Source organism: Mirounga angustirostris, unplaced genomic scaffold, assembly GCF_029215605.1.
Source record: "Mirounga angustirostris isolate CCGP_5_RB_7025 unplaced genomic scaffold, mMirAng1.0.hap1 SCAF_10, whole genome shotgun sequence".
Classification (NCBI taxonomy): Eukaryota; Metazoa; Chordata; class Mammalia; order Carnivora; family Phocidae; genus Mirounga; species Mirounga angustirostris.
The window spans coordinates 11527161-11545226 of record NW_026991718.1 but is presented as its reverse complement, the minus strand read 5'-3'; the positions used below and the strand labels follow the sequence as shown (position 1 = coordinate 11545226).

Sequence of the window (18066 nt, the reverse complement as noted above, 5' to 3'; positions counted from 1 at the left end):
TTGAGGGAGAGACATGTCTCATATGAAAGACAGGGCACATGGCACGTGGTTTAGCCTCTGATGCTTCTGAACCCAAGAAAACCAGATTTGATAAAAGCGCATAAACCTAAGGCAGAAAACATCAGAGGTGACAACAGATAAGAGAGTGTTAACAAAAGTTTCAGTTTGTGCGGACAGTGGTATCTGAGGAGGTTTAGAGACGAGTGACCACAGACTGGGAAGAGAAGAAGCAGACAGGGCACCAGGGTCTTGGAGGGCTCAGCAGTCGAGGCACTGAGTACCTGTGAAGTGGGGAGGACAGACTTGCCGAGAGCTTGTGTCCTAGGCAGATGATCGTCAGAGCTCGAAGGGCCCCAACCCCACGGGGCCAGGGTGGAAACGACCTTCGGCCCTCCGCACAGGAGCCCAAGGCCACTCTCTGGGGAAGCTAAACAGCTTCTGGGCTTGGAACCCCCAGGACACACAAGGGCAGGGATGCCATGGAGGAAACAAGGACCTCTCCTCATTTCCTCCCAAGGATGCTTGTTGTCAGGCTTTTAACATCTGAGCAAGAAGTTCGAGAATCACTCTTCAAACAAGGAAAAACCTTGAGATATTTGGTATAGTTTACCTAATGATCTGGCTCCTTGTCACTCTCCGTTTTACACCATCGTTTCACAAGCTACACTTAGAGTTTTCAAGCAGCTTTATTTCTAAATAACAGCAGTTTCCCAAAGGAAATGGGACACCCAAAAGATAAAGATGAAATGAAAGATTGAAAAAAATACACACAGAGAAAGAAAGATAATAAACGTGGAGAAGACAGAGCCGTGAAAGGCAAAAGGAAAGCTATGCTCACCAGACGCGGGGCGCTCGATCTCTGGCTGCTGGTGGCTCTGACCCCTGCTTGCCTTTGAGGCTTGCACAACAACTCCTTGCTTGCTTTTGTTGGAAATACTGTCTGCAGATCTCGGTGTTGCTGTCGGGTCAGCTGTCTGTTCTTCTGTTGGATTTGGAGAGACTCAAAGACTCTGCCAATGTTGTTGGCATTTTTCCAGAACCCTCAGGTCAGAAGAAACTTCAAAACAAACAAAATAAAACTGTAATTATTATCCTCAGAGAGATAAGAGAATTCATTGTATTCAAAAGGGAGTTACTCAGAGAAGACCTCTGAAACTTGAAACAAAGAAGATAGCAGAAATGAGTAATATAGAAGCGTTGCAGTGAAAATTGAAGAAATTTTCCAGAAAGTAGAGAAAAGAACAGGGACTTAGAAAATTAGTAAAAACAAGCATGACGTTGAGATTCTTGCATTGACTAAATGTTTGTGTACCTTCAAAATTCACATTGGAATCCTAATGCCAGCGCTTGGGCCGCCGTGGCGTGGTGGTCCTCGTGGTGCATCGGTGTCTGGACAATAGGGTGGATGTGGGCACTGCTTCTGGCTCTCTGCCGCACAAAGACACGGAGAAAAGACCTCTGTCTGCAAACCAGACAGCGCGCGGGACCTGCCAGCACCCCGGGCTCAGACTTGGAGCCTCTGGAACTGTAAGAGGTGGATTTCGGAAGCTGCAACATTCGACTAATAGAAGTTCAAAAATAGCAAACAGAAATTATGCATGAAAGGGCTGATATAAGACAAATTGAAGGACAGGAATTTCCAGTGAGCATCCACTGGGTTTTCAGGTAAAGAATGGAACGGAACGAATCACCACACCAGGACTCATAACAATACTGCAAGAAGCATTAAAATATCTTACTTAAAAATATCAAGATAAATATTACAAGAAAGAGCTAAAATGTTGAAAGTGGTTACTTCTGAAAAGTGGTTCACCAGGACAGGCAGCCATGGTTCAGAGAGTGCTGTTTTTCTGTAGGAGCCCTACATTTTTTTTTTTTTAAGATTTTATTTATTTATTTGAGAGAGAGCACATGAGAGGGGGGAGGGTCAGAGGGAGAAGCAGACTCCCCCCTGAGCAGGGACCCCGACGCGGGACTTGATCCCGGGACTCCAGGATCATGACCTGAGCCGAAGGCAGTCGCTTAACCAACTGAGCCACCCAGGCGCCCAGGGGCCCTACATTTGACTTTTTCTGTAGGCCATGCTTATATATTAACATAAAAATAAGCAGACATTACATTATTAAAAATGTATTTGAGATTTCCCCCAAATAAAGCACACTTATGTGCTGACATAGTTGTTTTTAGTGCTTTCCGCACGCACTCTTGTGCTTACCCTGTCAATGTTGGATTCAGTGGTTGATAAAGATGAGTCAGTGCTGTCCTGTTACCTACAAGTGCAAAGAGCTAATCACAGACAGAGGCAGCCAGGTGTGCCAGAGGTCACCCCAACCCTGCAGGGAACTGCCTGGTAGATTCAACATGTTCTGGGTACTTTCTGCTGTCACCCTTGGGCTTTCTATCTTCGTACAGACCATGACCAGGTGCTGGGGTGTAACTGTAGCCTAAGGCTCTTGACGCAGACGCTGGGCAGGAAGTGCATGGTAGTGCCCACCATGGGTCCCCATTTCATCGTCAAGCAAAGACTGCCCTGCTAAGAATCAGTCTGGATTTCAAACCGTTCTTTCATGCATTGAGCCTTCATCTCTGCTTTTGACTGAAGCAGCGTGGTTGGAAGATTGTATCAACCAAGCAGCTTGGTTGCTGGCAGATTGTATCATCATGCCACCAATTCGTCCACCCCCTCTCTGTGCCTGTCCCTGCGGGAAGTTGTATCTCCTGCTCTGTGGGTGTCAGACTTGGCCTGTATCAATTCTGAGCAGAATCGTAAAGAGTCAGCTCGTGGTCCACCACCTTCCCTGTTCTCATCCCATCAACGTGGCAACAGCCCATGTGCATCAGAGCAAAGACGGCAGAGCTTTAGCTGGCCCGTGACAGGCAAGTGGCACCAAGTAGAATGCCTCTTTGTCACTGATGCTGTTGCCACAGGCTGACAGGAATGAAGCCAGCTGACGCTGCATCAGGTGAGCGCCACCATGCCCGATTCCCCAGCAAATCCAAGTAACCCACACTTAGGATGTTGGCCTTCATTAAAGAAATGAGGAGGCCACTAATGGAGGATAACACATTCGTGTGTATGTTTGAAAAATCATTCTGGCTGAAGCGTGGAGATAGGGTTGGGAGGGAAGACGAAATGGATGTGGGGATCTCTCTTTGGAGGCTACTGAGGAAATACAGGCATGAGATGATGGTGGCATGGAGGTGCAGGAGTAGAAAAGGGAATGATGTCAAGAGATATTTAGGTAGAAAACCGGTTGGTTGTTGATGGGATTAAGGCAGAGGGAGGTGGCGCCCTTCTGGAGAGCGGGGAGTCCCTCACAGTAGGGAAATCTGTAGAAAGGTAAGTTGGGGATCACTTGAGAAAAGGTAAAGGTCACGAGCCCCAGCGTAAATAGTCTGAGTGAAGGTGGACTTGAGACATCCTAGCTGGTGTTTTGGGAGTCTTGCTCTACCTCCTTTGAAAAATCCCTGTGCAAGACAGGAAATGCTGTCTGCAAAGTTACTCAATGTTTTCTGACATTCTGGGGAAGTCTGTGCTCAGGTAAGTATCCTAGGAACACTTACTTAGTGTTTTTTTATTCCTATATTGAATAACAGCAACGAGTAAGTCTACTATTTTTTTTAAGCTAGACAATAAGTATGTGGCTCAACTGATGTTCGTATTTGCGTTTCTGACAAACAAGTGACAAATAGTCCCCCTTCTTTACAACTACATAGAAGACCAGGAATTTAAATGACTGCCCCAAATCATAAACGAACTTTATGGCAGTATTACGATCGACATTTCAGCCATCCACGCTGCACAGAGCTATTAGATGGCACTGCCCCCCTGCATCAGGTTGCAACACATCCAGCATGGCGGAGGGTGGGCGCAGCGCGGATGTTCTGTGAGGGAACCTCCTCACCTGTGCCCAGAGTGGCAGCAGTTAGATCTAGTAGTGAAGCATAGGTAATGATCCAGATACAGACCAGTCCAAATTATTAAACAAGTTCTTGCTTCGGCACATACTGACTAAAATTGGAACTCTATAGAGAAGATTAGTATGGCCCCTGGGCAAGGATGACACGCAAAACTATTGAACAAAACAAGATACGTCATTCAGAACTTCTGGCCTGTCACTTTTCTATAATCTCTGGAATGGTGACAGGAGGTGGATGTGAGGTTGGAAATCCCCCGTTGGCTGGAAGACATGCCTTAGGGCCTCAACAAGTAAAAGCAGGACAGAGACAAATCACCTTCAAGGACTGTGAAGAAATATGTGAATTGAAAACGTTTAGCCCGTGAAAACTAATGAGGTGAAGCCCGATCCCATCAGAACCTGGTTGAGTCCATGTCTAATATCACTTACACAGTGTACAAGCAAAACCTCCTGTCCGTCCACATGACCTCCAACTGACCTTAACTTCCGCTGCCCTTTAAGTACTTGGGCCTTCTCGATCACCCTTTCTCTGGCTGTCCACACCCTCTCCAGCTTTGGGGATGTTGTCCTCAAGCTGGCTGACCTGAAAGCAGCCTTTCCCTTCCTCTGGGAAATGCCCTCCTTTAAATGCCCGACCCTGTCTTGCAGGCTGTTCAGAACCACAAGCCTGAGCAGCCCAGGATTCCGAGTCCCTTGGAATATCCCTTTCTCTCAAGTGTCGCTGCAGACAAATCACTCCCTGGAAATTACTGCTTCCTGTAGCAGAGCTGCCTTTTGAGAAGGAGAGTTTCTCCTCAGGGATATGGGTTCTGGTGGAGCTGCACGCTCCAATTATAAGCTTCGGAGCAAAGAGAACAGAAATGTTTTTCTTCTAAAATGTTGCTGTTCTTGCCTTAGGTGGTCAACAATGCCCACCCTCAGCTGGTTCCCTGCAGTGCTGGCTCCCTCCGTGCACTCCTCGCGCGCGGGCATCCCAAGGCAGCTTACAAGAGCAGTCACTCTGGAAGACAAAGAGTTGCTGCAGAAAGATGGAAGTCACCATGTTTATGCTGGACTCCTGATATAAGCCAATTCCGAGATCTTTGAGGATAACAGCCTACCAGACATTTATGCTCCCTGAGCATTAATTAATGGTTTTTTGCACAGATATCTATTCTGCTCAATATGCTTAGAGACTTGATTTAATTATAAAACCCTAACAAACCAAATTGTGTGTTTTCCACATGGTGAAGGACCACACACTCACTAAAGCTTTAAGCAGAATCAGTTTACTGTGGATTCTATCCAATATTATGATGTTCTGTTGTCCAAAAATACAGTTTTGAAAGATGAGGTTAGATTTATTCGTGCTGTTTGGCTGAGATTTCATTAAGTGAGAAGGCTTTCACAGTCTTCTTAGACCAAGCAAATTTTATTAGGCCAAACTATATTTAGGTATATCTATGGAATCTCTCCAATTTATTCTATGTTCTAAAATCTTGGAAGTCTGAAATTTTGTTTTATTTTCCCTTTTTAAAATTCCCTCACCCCCTGTGATATTATTCAAAGTAAAACACATTTTTGTTTCATAAGTGACTGAGGACAGTGGAAATTCAGGATGTGCTTGGAGTTTTAGTGCAGGCTACAGAAGAAAAGTCCTCCATGGCCCCTTTCCTATGCCAAACCACCATGGGGGGCACCCGATGAACCCCCTGGAGCTGTGGTGTCTGCAGCCGAGGGATCCCTTGTCTGGCACCCCAGCCTCTCACCTACACGCTGAGCAGCTGACCTCTTCTTAGAGGACAAACGACATTCAGATTTCTGGCATTCGTGTATTCAGGGGTTCCTTCCTTCAATCTCTGACAAACCTTAATTTAGGGCTGATTATTAACAGCCACAGAGCTGAGTGTCGCTGCTCAGACCACATGCAGCCAGCTCCCAGCGTTCGGTTCACCACACGTTTCTCTTAAGTTCCAAATGACAGTATGTTCAGGGCTTCAGCACAGCACAGAAAATGTCTCCATCTCCTGTTACTGATCCCCTGAGCCATAAACTCCCCAAGAAAAAAAAATCTTTTTCTAAGGAGACTGGCTTCCTTTCAAGCTTATGAAAATCAGCCAGAGGGCTCAGGCTAACTTTAGACAACTAAAAATAAAGTGAAAACTTGGTTTTAAAAATTATTATTATAATTTTTAAAAAATTTTTTATTGTTATGTTAATCCCCATACATTACATAATTCGTTTTAGATGTAGTGTTCCATGATTCATTGTTTGTGCATAACACCCAGTGCTCCATGCAGAACGTGCCCTCCTCAATACCCACCACCAGGCCAACCCATCCTCCCACCCCCCTCCCCTCCAGAACCCTGTTTGTTTTTCAGAGTCCATTGTCTCTCATGGTTCGTCTACCCCTCCGAATTCCCCCCCTTCATTCTTCCCCTCCTGCTATCTTCTTCTTTTTTTTCTTAACATATATTGCATTATTTGTTTCAGAGGTACAGATCTGAGATTCAACAGTCTTGCACAATTCACAGTTATTATTATAATTTTAAAAGCCTTTTTGAGATATACTTGTATAGTGGTACAAAATCAGATTTTAAAAATTTCATTGTCATCATGACAATAAGTCTGTTTTTGGCTCTGATCAAATGAAGAACTTGTGTAATGAATGCTTCTTTTTTTCCTCTCTTAAGAACCGATTATGTAAATGCTGTCTGATTCCACTTACACGAGGCATGAAGAGCAGCAAAATCATAAAGACAGAAGGTGGGACGGAGGTGCCCGGACGGGGGAGGAGGTGAGTGTTTCATGGGGACAGAGGTTTAAGTTCAGGCGCTGAACAGCGTTATGGGGATAGACAGCTGACCGCGTGCATGGATTCAGTACCACTAGCTACACACTCAGAAATGTTTAACATGGTAAGATTTATGTTATGTGTATTTTACTACAATAAAAAAAAAAAGAAAAACCAAAACAAAACCCAAATGTACACAATTCTGCTGGAGACATGGCGGTAATTGTGAACTTCACCCATCACGCCACCCCCGTCACTTAGTTCTTAAAAATGATCTTTCCCCTCAAAACACTGGATACATTATCAGACGTAGGTTCTCTTATAAGTGGTGTTTTCCTGATGTATATATGGATTTACCTGTTGTTATTTGGCTTTCTTTTGAATATTATACTTTTTAATATACACTAAAAATATAAAGAACAGAAAGACTCAGAGAAATGTCAGCCCTGGTCCCACTCTCTCTCCTGCTTTCATGGAGGAAATGCTTTGTTTTCTTGGCAGTTATCATTGTTGAAACACAAATGTAAATTTTCTGAATCTCTCTAAACAGGAAGATTCTTACCAGAACTTAATTGAGGATAATTTGGCCATTTTATAAAGTGGATTTTGTACAGGTAGGTTCTACAACAAATCCAGAAATAGAGTGTTCAAACACAGCTTCCTGGAGACAGAGGAGTCCCTGCACGTGTGGGGACTCAGTCTCTCCTGGGTGTGAACTGCCCACTGGTATCTCCATCCGTGGAGTGCTCACAGCCGGGGTGCAGTGCTGTTCTTCACCAAGTCTGGGAGCTCTGTGCTTCTGCGGTGAGGAGGGGAGCCATGAAAACAAATCCCGGGGGCCTCCCTCCGTGCACGCCGCCCCATCCTGGAAACGTCCTGATGGGGAGGGCAGATCCTTTGTCACTTTTCCTTCAGCAGACATGGGCACGAAGCTGGGTGAGTTAACCCAGAGTCAGCTGTGGACGCACGTCGGTCCCACAGCTATCTCTGTGCCACGTGGAGCGAGTGTGGCTGGGCAAAGCCCCCCTTCTCCAGACCACAGAAGCAACAGCCGATGCGGAGAGTTACAGAGATCTAAACACACATGATTAATAAAAAGCAAACAGCAAAATCTTGCCAAATAAGTGGAGAGCCTCTGGGGAAAACGTCCAGAATTCCACGAAGTGGGAAAACCAGCAGGACTGAGGCTGCCCTTTAGTATTATGACTGCGTAGAGAGGCCGTGCTTCTGGGGTTCTGAGGGAACGCTCCCCACGTGAACACACACACTCCAGGGGGACCCCAGCGACAGACGCAGTTACGCACATGTGTATCTTAGTCATGAAGACTGTTTTGATATCAGTTTTGAACAGTTTTCTGTAAGTAGTAAAATGTAAATATGTAGTTTAAGACAAAATAATCCGAGATCATGAGTAGAACTTCGTGTCTCCAGCATCTCCGTGGCCCTCAGCTCAGCCATAGCCATGGGTAGAGTAACTCCAAGGACAGTTCTGTCACTGGAAGCTTCTAGAAGCAGCTCCGTCCTGGTGTTGGTAAGACATTGCACCCATTTTACCTATCCTGTGCCCCCGAGACTCTCAAAGCCAGGAGACTTTCCTTGGAGCAGAAGGTAAGCGTGCAGGGACGGGAGACGCCCTGTCCTGTGCGTGAGGCACTGCTGTCCCCTCATGCTGCAGACAAGAAAGCCAAACCTTGGGGAAACCATGTAAACTGACTGTGGCCCAGGGTAGGAAGTGACGTCATAAGGGTCTGACCCCAGTGTCTGCTCCGCGCCGAACCCTGTGTGCTGCCTACGCTGTGTCTCAGGGACTCGTGTTTCCAGGGTGAGGATCCGGAGCCGCGGTGTGGCAGACAGACGCAGGGGGTACCCATCCGCAGTGTACCGAGATGGAGGAGAGACTCCACCCGTTATCCTGCAACAGAAAAACGTGTTGAGGAAACAGCTAAGAAAACCCCAAGTCAGATGTGCAGCAGACAAAAGAGAAGCTGTCTGTTAGTGTGGCAGTGAGCATGGCCGGAAGGTAGGACTGACCTGCGACGTTTGCTCTGTTAAGCCATGACGTGGGGAACTGACCCAGGTGTCCCGACCGGACAGGCTGGCTCACCTCTCCAGGCCCAGGGGGAGGCCCTCTGCCCCGCACGTCCCCTGGCGGTCACCACGCACTGGGCTATACCACACAGCCCTGGAAATGTGCTGAGAGCTATTACCAATTATTAGCAGTGTTTTCCTTGGTGCATTATTCTCTGTGAGAAGAGAGAGAACAGCTTTTATCTTGGCTCTGCTTTTGTACCCTTAGCTTTTTTTCCTTTCTCCCTGACAATGTCTTTCTGTGTAATTCAGCGTAGCTTAAGCCACTCTTCCGCATTCGACAAACATTGGTTGCAAGGCTCCTGCGTGGGACTGAACTGACAATACTCGAACGCACACACGCCCTTGATTCTTGCGAAAGCCTTTTAAGGGCTCTCTCTTACGGGGAAAAGTCACGGTGTTGGTGCTGTTATAAAAACCTCTCCCCCAGCCTGAACTGAGAAGGAAAATCAGGAAATGGGTTTTTGTGCCACACCTAGTGAGGGGCCGTGTGCAAATTTCCACTTAATATGGAGTGTTTCTGTCCTTGAAAAAGTGAATAGAAAGTTACAAAATTATCAGAAGCAAGGTTTTCACGCTTTCTGCGTAAACATCCAAAGAGGGCTTTTTCCAGACTTGGCCTGACAGGTACCTGGGCTGGCAGCCCCGTCCAGGAGGGCAGGGAGCCTTGACACGAGGCCACCACAGAGTCTAGGCAGGCAGAAACAGACGCAGGATGGAGGATTGCGGGATGAGGGCAGCGATGCAGACGATCCCGGGGTCCCAGGGGGGTGAGGTGGGACAGCGCTTTCTCTGTGCAGACTTCACAGAGTCACTGACTCCGTGTTGCTGACCTTCTCTTTCTTCTTATTCTCCACTTCATGCAAGGAAATAGGAGGCTTCGAAGGTGCAGAATTTGGACAGAATTGTTCTCACAGCGGATGATAATAGAGCGTGATATTTGGATTTGTGATTTAAGTGGAAATAAGGACATATAAGCCGTGACTGTAGATGTACCTTTGGCTCAGGCTGTTTGAGGGCCTGGAGCAGCTGAAAGTGGGCTTTGAAAGAAGGAATCAGAATGTCACACAAAAGATCGTGGTAGTTAAATTTTAGGAGATTAATGAATTAATCTTAATAAGTTAATCAAATTAAGTGGTATAACTATCAGGTAAAGCCAGAGAGAAATCCCCGGTTTGCCTTTGTTTTCCCTGAAATGATGGATAGGCATCACTCTAACTGAAAGGCTAGAAAATATAGGCTGAAAAAATAATGAAGCATAATTACTGTAAGATACGTTGTTGGTGAAAGAGGCGGTCACTGTCAGGGTGTGAGATGGGCCGTCCAGATGTCAGGGTCGGAGTCCCAGCACAAATGTGAGCATGAACACGGTGACAAGACACTTTTCTCTCCACTCACAGCTTTAGAGCCATGACCCCATCTACCCCACCAGACCCTGGGCTTTATGCCCCACTCTGCACACGGCGCTTGTTGAGTAAGAACAGCCCTTTCAGTTGGTTGAACGTCTGCCTTCGGCTCAGGTCATGACCTCGGGGTCCTGGGATCGAGCCCCATGTCGATCTCCCTCTCCCTCTCCCTCTGCCCTCTGCTCGTTCTCTCTCTTTCTTTTTCTCTCAAGTAAATAAATAAAATCTTTAAAAACCCAACAAAACAAAGAATAGCCCTTTTGCACATCAAGCACCCCGTAACCGGCTCTGGCTCTCCTTCAGGAGGGCCTGGCCTTTTTCACCCTGCAACCACAAGATGGGTGGTTCGGGGTTTTAAGCGCAGACGTTCAGTCAACAGTGCAGCCTGTCCCTCCTTAGGGCCCTTAGCTTTCTGTGTAATTCAGCGTAGCTTAAGGCTGGCGAGAGAAGGCTGTCCACAGGAGGGAGGGAGCCCTTCAGTCGAGGTTCTGCGACTGGCCAGAATTTCTTCATGGAATCCCTTTGAGGAGTCACTCTGGAAGCGTGTGGTTTATGTATCTATTTTATTATTATTTTCTTAATTTAAATTCAATTAGCCAACACATAGTACATCATTAGTTTGAGATGTAGTGTTCAACGATTCATCAGTTGCATATGACACCCAGTGCCCCATGCAGTACGTCCCCTCCTTAATGCCCATCCCCCAGTTACCCCATCCCCCCACCCCCCTCCCTTCTGTAACCCTCAGTTTGGTTCCTGGAGTCCAGAGTATCTCCTGGTTCGTCTCCATCTCTGATTTCTTCCCATTCAGTTTTCCCTCCCTGTGTGGTTTATTATTACAATTGGGAACTTGATAAAAATACTATTTCTTTGTCTATAAATCCCAGAAGTCCGACTTTTCTGTCATGTTGTCTTCATCTCTCTGGAAACAAATGTAAAAGAAGAACTCAGTGCAGAGATGGAATGAGAATTTATCCTTAGAGATAATGTGGCCAATAATATTTAGAAAGTTGTATAATAATTTACAAGCCATATGGCCATGGTTGGGGGCTCAGCTGGGGTGAGGCTTTCTTATCCGCTCCAGCCGAAAGAACAGAATCAGGGTGTAGCAGAGCGTGGTGAGCAGCGCTGGATCCTTGCTGCAGAGGGGAACTGACTGGTCCCTAGGACCTTGGTTACTGGACATCAGATGCTGCAAAGTGCTCTTTCTGAATGAAAGGTAATTACAGCATCTAATAGCAACTCCAGGAAGTGCACATCCTACAACTTTTCCCTTCCCTCTGGCTAATAGAAATGCACAAGCAAAGCCATCCATCTCCTCCACGGATAAGGACTGCTTTGGGCAACATCCCTGAAGCCCCAGTCCCTCGAGACACCATTTACATGGTGAGAACGTGGAAGAGGAGACAAGGCTTGAGAGCAGGAGAGAAAGGAGAAGCAAAGATAAGAGGGAGGGTGGGGAGAAAGGAGAACCACTTATGCACTCCTGGTCCAAAGAGCCAGTGTCCTGGAGGGCCGGGGGGAGGGTCAGCGTGTGTTCCGTCCTCAGAGAAAAGTGCAGCCTCCCCTGATCCAGGATGGACATAGCGCTTGTCAGGATTCAGCTGCAGGCGCCTGCGAGTGAATTTTGTTTCCTTCCTGCGTTAAGATCTTTGAAGACACCTTTACCCTAGGAGGACAAAGGTTGAGAAAGAGAGTCCCAGTGACCAGCACTTCCATAGACTCCACGGATCTTGTCCGTGTCCTCTGAGTCTCCAAGCTACCCCCCATTTCCTCCCACCTCTAATACGTGGCCCAAGGGGCCCCCCATTTCTTCATATGGTGACTTTGTCCACAGTGAGCCTCAGCAACAAGCCAGCTGTGGTGGGCAGATCTGCGTGGAGCTATCACTCTGCTACTGACCACGGGGGCCACCATGCCACGTGCGGTGCCCTCCACCGGTTAAAGCCCAGAGACAGGGTGCTGGCTGCACCTGGAGGGGGAGCAGGTGCCTTCCCCCTCACTGACCAACCTCCCCCCAAGGGAGCAGGGCACCCTGGGCGCAGGGGCTCCGTTTCGATTCCACTCTCTGTGACGCTCCATGTCTGGATTTAATGTGGTCGTTACGGTGCCTCCTGTTTGTGCAGAGGTCCCTGGTGACCTCTCTGCCCAGAGAGCCTTGTTCCACGGCCCTCGGCTTTGGCTCTTGCCTGCGCCTCACTGCAGCCCTGCATCCAGACACGCATCCTGCCGCGTCTTCTCCAAAGGTGATGTTTAAAGCAGGAATAGGAACGATGCTAGGACAGTAATGATCACTTTACCTGACCTTTGGTTCCTTATTTATAAAATGCAGAATCCGGAGTGGAATTGGCCCTCATGGGGGATCCCTGTATTTAATATTTGAATTTATAACCAGAAGATTTAGTTCAGTGTTAGCTTTTGTACATCACCTATATGACCTTGAAGGAGCTGCTTACATGTTCCTCAGATGTTTGGGGAGAATGCAAAATATAAAAAAGGACAAAATTCTAGATGAATCATCACCAACAACTGAATAAAAACACACTTATTTCATAATACCAAATAGGGTTTACTCAGGCATACCAAAATGATAAATGGAATTTCTGAATTTCTCACTCTGGGAATGTCTCTGAATAAAGTGGAGAAAATTGGTGATAGCTAGTTTGAATAGCAAGAAGTTTCTGGAAGGAAAGCAAACCTTAAGTATATGAAACTGATCTCCAAGAGAAAAATGCAAGCTCAAAGCAATTTTATTACTATAAATGTACCTTCTTTTTACAATAGTAATGTGACCATATTACAAACAATACGTAAGATAGAGAAGACAAAAATCACCTTGAGCAACCCAATCGTCATCAGTGTGGCCGCTACCAATACTTTGGTGTAAATTCTCTGGACTGTTCTCTACATTACATGTCGTCTGGTCACACTTACAGTGTGCAGGTCGTCTGATATATATTTTCATACTTACAGCTCAATTATAAGCTTACCTCCATATTGTCACATAGGTTTTAAGCTTTGGTCTAGAGGAAGAACGGGGTTTCTCTAATTTCTCTTGTCTGCCTTACAAGTGCATTTCACTTTGCTTTTATGCACCAGCCTACACAGGTGGGGGACAGACGCCCAAACTGAGCACCAGAAGGAGTCAGGGTGTTTGAGCTTCAGGCTGACTCAGCTTCTTGGGGGGCACAGGCAATCTTCGGGCATCCCCTCCTCTCTCTGGGCGCAGTGCCGGTCTGGCCTGGTGCCTGTGAGGGTGCTCTGCTGGCCCGCCTCCCTGGCTCTCCCATCTCCTCAGCCCTCTTCTCAGCAGCACAGGCTCCCCGGTTACCTGCAGACATCGAGGAGCCTCTGTCTGTGTCCCCAGGGCTCACCGAAGGGCGCCGCTGGGACCCCCACAGAGCCCAGCCTGCAGAGTCGGAAGGAGGAGAATGCCCTGTGAACTCCTGTCCTTCAGCTTCCTTGCTCCTGGTTCCAGAGGCCTCTCCTGGGCGGGTAGAGCTGCCTTACTGTATCCCGAGCCCATCGCTTTACAGAAACCTTTCCAGGTCTGGCCGTTTGGTAAGTTAAGAAAAACTCAGGGGATTTAACAACAAATACGCGCATGGATGTTTGTTGTGTGTGTGTGTGCATATGCATCTCTGTGTGTGGACGCGTGTGGACGCACACCTGCTTGTAGGTTTACATATTTATCTTCTCACAAACGTGACCTCAAACATCTTGTGTCTCATTCCTCTGCCTCTGCCGCAGCCCCTCCCCTGAGGCACGTGGCAGCTTCTGCCCAAGGCTGGGAACCATCATAGGACAGAAAGCGGAGGGGTTAGCACACTCGTGGAACCCACTTCTGAATGACCTCTGCCCTTTACCTCTCCCGCAGTACTTGCCTTACTGTTTCGTGTTTGCTAGAATGTGTGCAGCAGGGGGTGGGCTGCGTTGGGGCCTCGGGGGAAGGTGCAGAGTCGTCTCCCTGTTGTGCAACAAACACGAGGCTCAGTTTGTCATCTGTGGGAAGACGGGCCTCCCTGAGACCAGCATCTTCCTCAGCAGGAGGGGAAATCAGCTGATTCTTCCCATGAGGCACGGAGGACCAAATGGGAGAAGACAGTCGCTCTGTCCAAAGAGGACGATCAGGAGGTCCGGGCACAGTTCGATATTCCGGCCCCTTCGATCCCGGGGCACTCTTTCTGAGGTGGGTGTGGAAGGGGGTGTGGGATGAAACTCAGGTGAAAACGTCCTGCTAATGCTGCAGAAATGGATGAAATGTTAGTCACCATTGCAGAGGCTCCTAGATTCCTTCTGGACTATTCCTCTTTATGTAAGGTACATTGAGCATCTTACAGTTACTGTCAGGAGCCATCTAGGTGCCTGGGAGCATCACTTCTGCAGGGACACACAAAGCGAATGCAGTTCCTCTAAATGCTCCCAGAACCCCGTTTCCAGTCTAACCCCATTCCACATGTCGATCTCCGTTCCTTTCACATCATGCTGTGAGGCCAGCGGGGAGCCATGGTCTCTCTCCTGCTCACTCCTGGACAGCATGGGCATAGCACCTGGCACACCATTCGTGTGTGCCCCAGGGCTTAGCAGCTGAAGCCTCCACTCCAACACTTGCACTGACCAGCCGGCACACATGTGCACCTGTCTTCTAACCTCTTGTTCCAAAGCCTGTGCTAAATGCCTTCTAATAGGTGTTTCTTTCTCGATTGCCATGCCAGCCCCGAAAGGGCTAAACAGATGTCATCGAGCCCTGCCTCAGAAGTGCAAGAGGGGCTGGACCCCCGCCCAGCGTGGACACGTGGCTCCAGGGCTCCTCCTGCACAGCATGCAGCCTCCCCTTCAGGAGAACCGTGTCTCCAAAGCCGAGCTATCGTCAAGAGATGGCCAGACTTCGTTATGTCCTTACGTGCCTGCTCATCTGACTTCCAGACCTTTTGTGTTCCTCGGACTGATCTGGCCCACGTTCGCACTGTGGGTCTGGGGCCCCTTTCCTCTGGAAGCCCCGTGTGGGGGACCCCGGGTACTGTCAAATCGAGCTCTGTGGGGTTGCCCACAAGCTTGCTTCCTCAGCACTCCCTCAGAAGCTACTACTATTTGGGTCCTTATCACCCTTTGCCTGGACTGTCCCCCAAATGGCATCAATATCTTCCCACTGCTCAGTTCTCTCTAGTTTATCTGATAAAATATACACAGTACAGCTATGATCACGTCATTCCCTTCTCAAAACATCACTGACTTCCAATCCTTTTTAAATATAAATATAACCTGACTCCAAAGTTGTTCTCAGGGGCTTTAGCCACCTTTTGAACTTATGTTTTCTCTACTTCCCTTTAACTATTGTGCACTTCGTTAAACAGAGCTCTTTACATAGCTACGTACATCTCCCACATTTTCCCTCCTTGGGAAGACTCTATCTATTCTTCAAAGGCCAGGTCACGTCCTTCCCTCACGAAGCCTTCACTGGCCCTGTCCCGCATCACCTGGCACTTTCCATCTTGCATGCATGGCACCTGGGGACCGGTCTCTTCGACATCACGTTGGGTTCCCTGCACCCAGCACAGTGCCTTGTGGGGTTGGCACCTGCAAGCTGGGCTAAATGGGTTATTTCTTTTACTTTGGTCTCATTTACTGTTTTGGGAGAACAATGGGTCTGCTTAATTAGTCTATACTGCTACATTTTAGATGTCCAGCTTCCAAGCGGGGGTATTAAGTCAATCACTTATGTCTTGGTGACAGAGCTACGCCTCAGCGGCCTCTCAGCTGAGCAGTATCCAGCATCTAAAAGCAGGAACAGATGCTTAGGCTGGGCTGCCATGGAGACGAATGTTCTCTGATCCTCTCTGTGAAGAATGACTTCAGGGTTGCTGGTTATAGAAATGAATGTTTTTAGTCAACAGTGCATCTCAGCCTCCAACATAAGAAAACCCTATTTCCAGTGCCATGCCCGTCTGAAGCACCAATTAGTTTTGCTTCCAAAATCAGTTGTGTTGCCACCAAATTAAATCGGCTGTGAAATAATGGTATCTGCCAACATGTGGGCTTTTGGTTAATTATTATCTTTTTATAAAAGACCTATGCTTTAATTGATACATTTTCTTTTACTTAAGCCATTAATGATGTGCTATTCTGGCCTTGTCATCAGGTAGCTCTGCAAATAGTGTATTTTTGGAATGATAATAAATGGCATTTGAAAAGTGTTAATGCCAATATCTTCGTTGCCCTAAGAGAGTCAAAAACTAATTAAAAAAGGAATGAACACCATCATAGAGTCACATGGGTTGAAGCTGAGTTTGGTAAGGAACTATGGAAAATTAAAACTGAGCTTTTGAGTTTTGGCTTTAATAGAATTGTTCTTTTGGAGATGGTGGGTCAACTGGGACGACAGAGATTTTTTATCCTCTTACTAGTAAAAAAAAAAAGTTTTCTCTTTCCAATGAATAACTAGAAGGGAAGTCTGTTCTTTAGTAGACAAGTATATATGGACTGAATATTAGTGTCCCCCCAGGTTCATAAGTTGAAACTCTAACCCCCCAGTGTGATGGTATTTGGAGCTGGGTCATGCCGTTGGGGCCTTTGTGGTGGGATGAGTACCCTTCCCAGAGAGCTCTGTCTCCCTGAACAAGGAGGCGGTCATGGGAGCTCACAGCAAAACGGCAGCCTCAGAATGATACCCACCCTCCGGTACCTGGATTGTGGACTTCCAACATCCAGAACTAAATGTGAGAAATAAATTTCTAGTTGTTTAAGCTGCCCAGTCTATAGTATTTTATTGTGTCAGCCCCAAATCCCTGTGACAGATAACTTAGAAAGTTACTCATTAAAATTCTGAATGCAAAGAGTAACAATGAAAATTAAAATGATCTCCATAAAATGACATGTGTGTTACTCAGTTTAACAAGACATTTGCAGATACAGTACCAAGAATCGATTATCTTGATTCTTTCATAAATTTTGGGTAAAATAGGGCAGATCGATTTATCTCTGCTTTGTACATGAAGAGACTGAGGAATGCAGTGTTGGCGACCTGCCCAAAGCTACTCATTTTATATTGTGCCCTATCTTCCTGCTCACTGAAGCCAAATCACTAGGCCCTAGGCATTGCATGGACAATCTATCAGTAGCAACTAAAGGAGGGCTCAGTTGAATGAATTATGCACATGCAGGCATTCAGTTGGCATGCAAAAATGAACTGGGATGTTTCAAATAATTTTTTTTATTGTTATGTTAGTCCCCATACATTACATCATTAGTTTTAGATGTAGTGTTCCATGATTCATTGTTTGTGCACAACACCCAGTGCTCCATGCAGAATGTGCCCTCCTCAATACCCACCACCAGGCTAACCCATCCTCCCACCCCCCTCCTCTCTAGAACCCTCAGTTTGTTTTTCAGAGTCCATTGTCTCTCATGGTTTGTCTCCCCCTCCGATTTCCCCCCTTCATTCTTCCCCTCCTGCTATCTTCTTTTTCTTCTTCTTTTTTTTTAACATATAATGTATTATTTGTTTCAGAGGTACAGATCTGAGATTCAACAGTCTTGCACAATTCACAGCGCTTACCAGAGCACATACCCTCCCCAGTGTCTATCACCCAGTCACCCCATCCCTCCCACCCTACCCCCCACTCCAGCACCCCTCAGTTTGTTTCCTACAATTAAGAATTCCTCATATCAGTGAGATCATATGATACATGTCTTTCTCTTTTTGACTTATTTCACTCAACATAATACTCTCCAGTTCCATCCACTTCGTTGCAAATGGCAAGATCTCATTCCTTTTGATGGTTGCATAATATTCCATTGTATATATATACCACCTCTTCTTTATCCATTCATTTGTCGATGGACATCTTGGCTCTTTCCACAGTTTGGCTATTGTGGACAT

General features: G+C 46.9%; 1 long non-coding RNA gene and 1 other non-coding gene across 13 annotated transcripts in view; both read left to right on the top strand.

Moving 5' to 3' along the window:
- LOC123850784 (uncharacterized) overlaps positions 1 to 16574 on the top strand; it is a 71811-nt gene extending 55237 nt beyond the window's left edge. For 6 of the 12 annotated variants that reach the window (XR_010405423.1, XR_010405432.1, XR_010405430.1 and 3 more), the window contains 6 exons: positions 4818 to 6696; positions 7244 to 7307; positions 8125 to 8713; positions 13555 to 13748; positions 14235 to 14376; positions 14903 to 16574. This is a non-coding gene — a long non-coding RNA (uncharacterized LOC123850784). Of the gene's footprint in view, positions 1 to 4817; positions 6697 to 7243; positions 7308 to 8124; positions 8714 to 13286; positions 13749 to 14231; positions 14377 to 14902 lie in introns of all 12 variants that reach the window. The other 6 variants (XR_010405431.1, XR_010405424.1, XR_010405434.1 and 3 more) reach the window with 6 other exon arrangements.
- LOC123852172 (U6 spliceosomal RNA) lies at positions 3992 to 4096 on the top strand. The gene has a single exon (XR_006792794.1). It is a non-coding gene; the product is annotated as a U6 spliceosomal RNA (small nuclear RNA).
- Positions 16575 to 18066: the final 1492 nt, after the last annotated feature.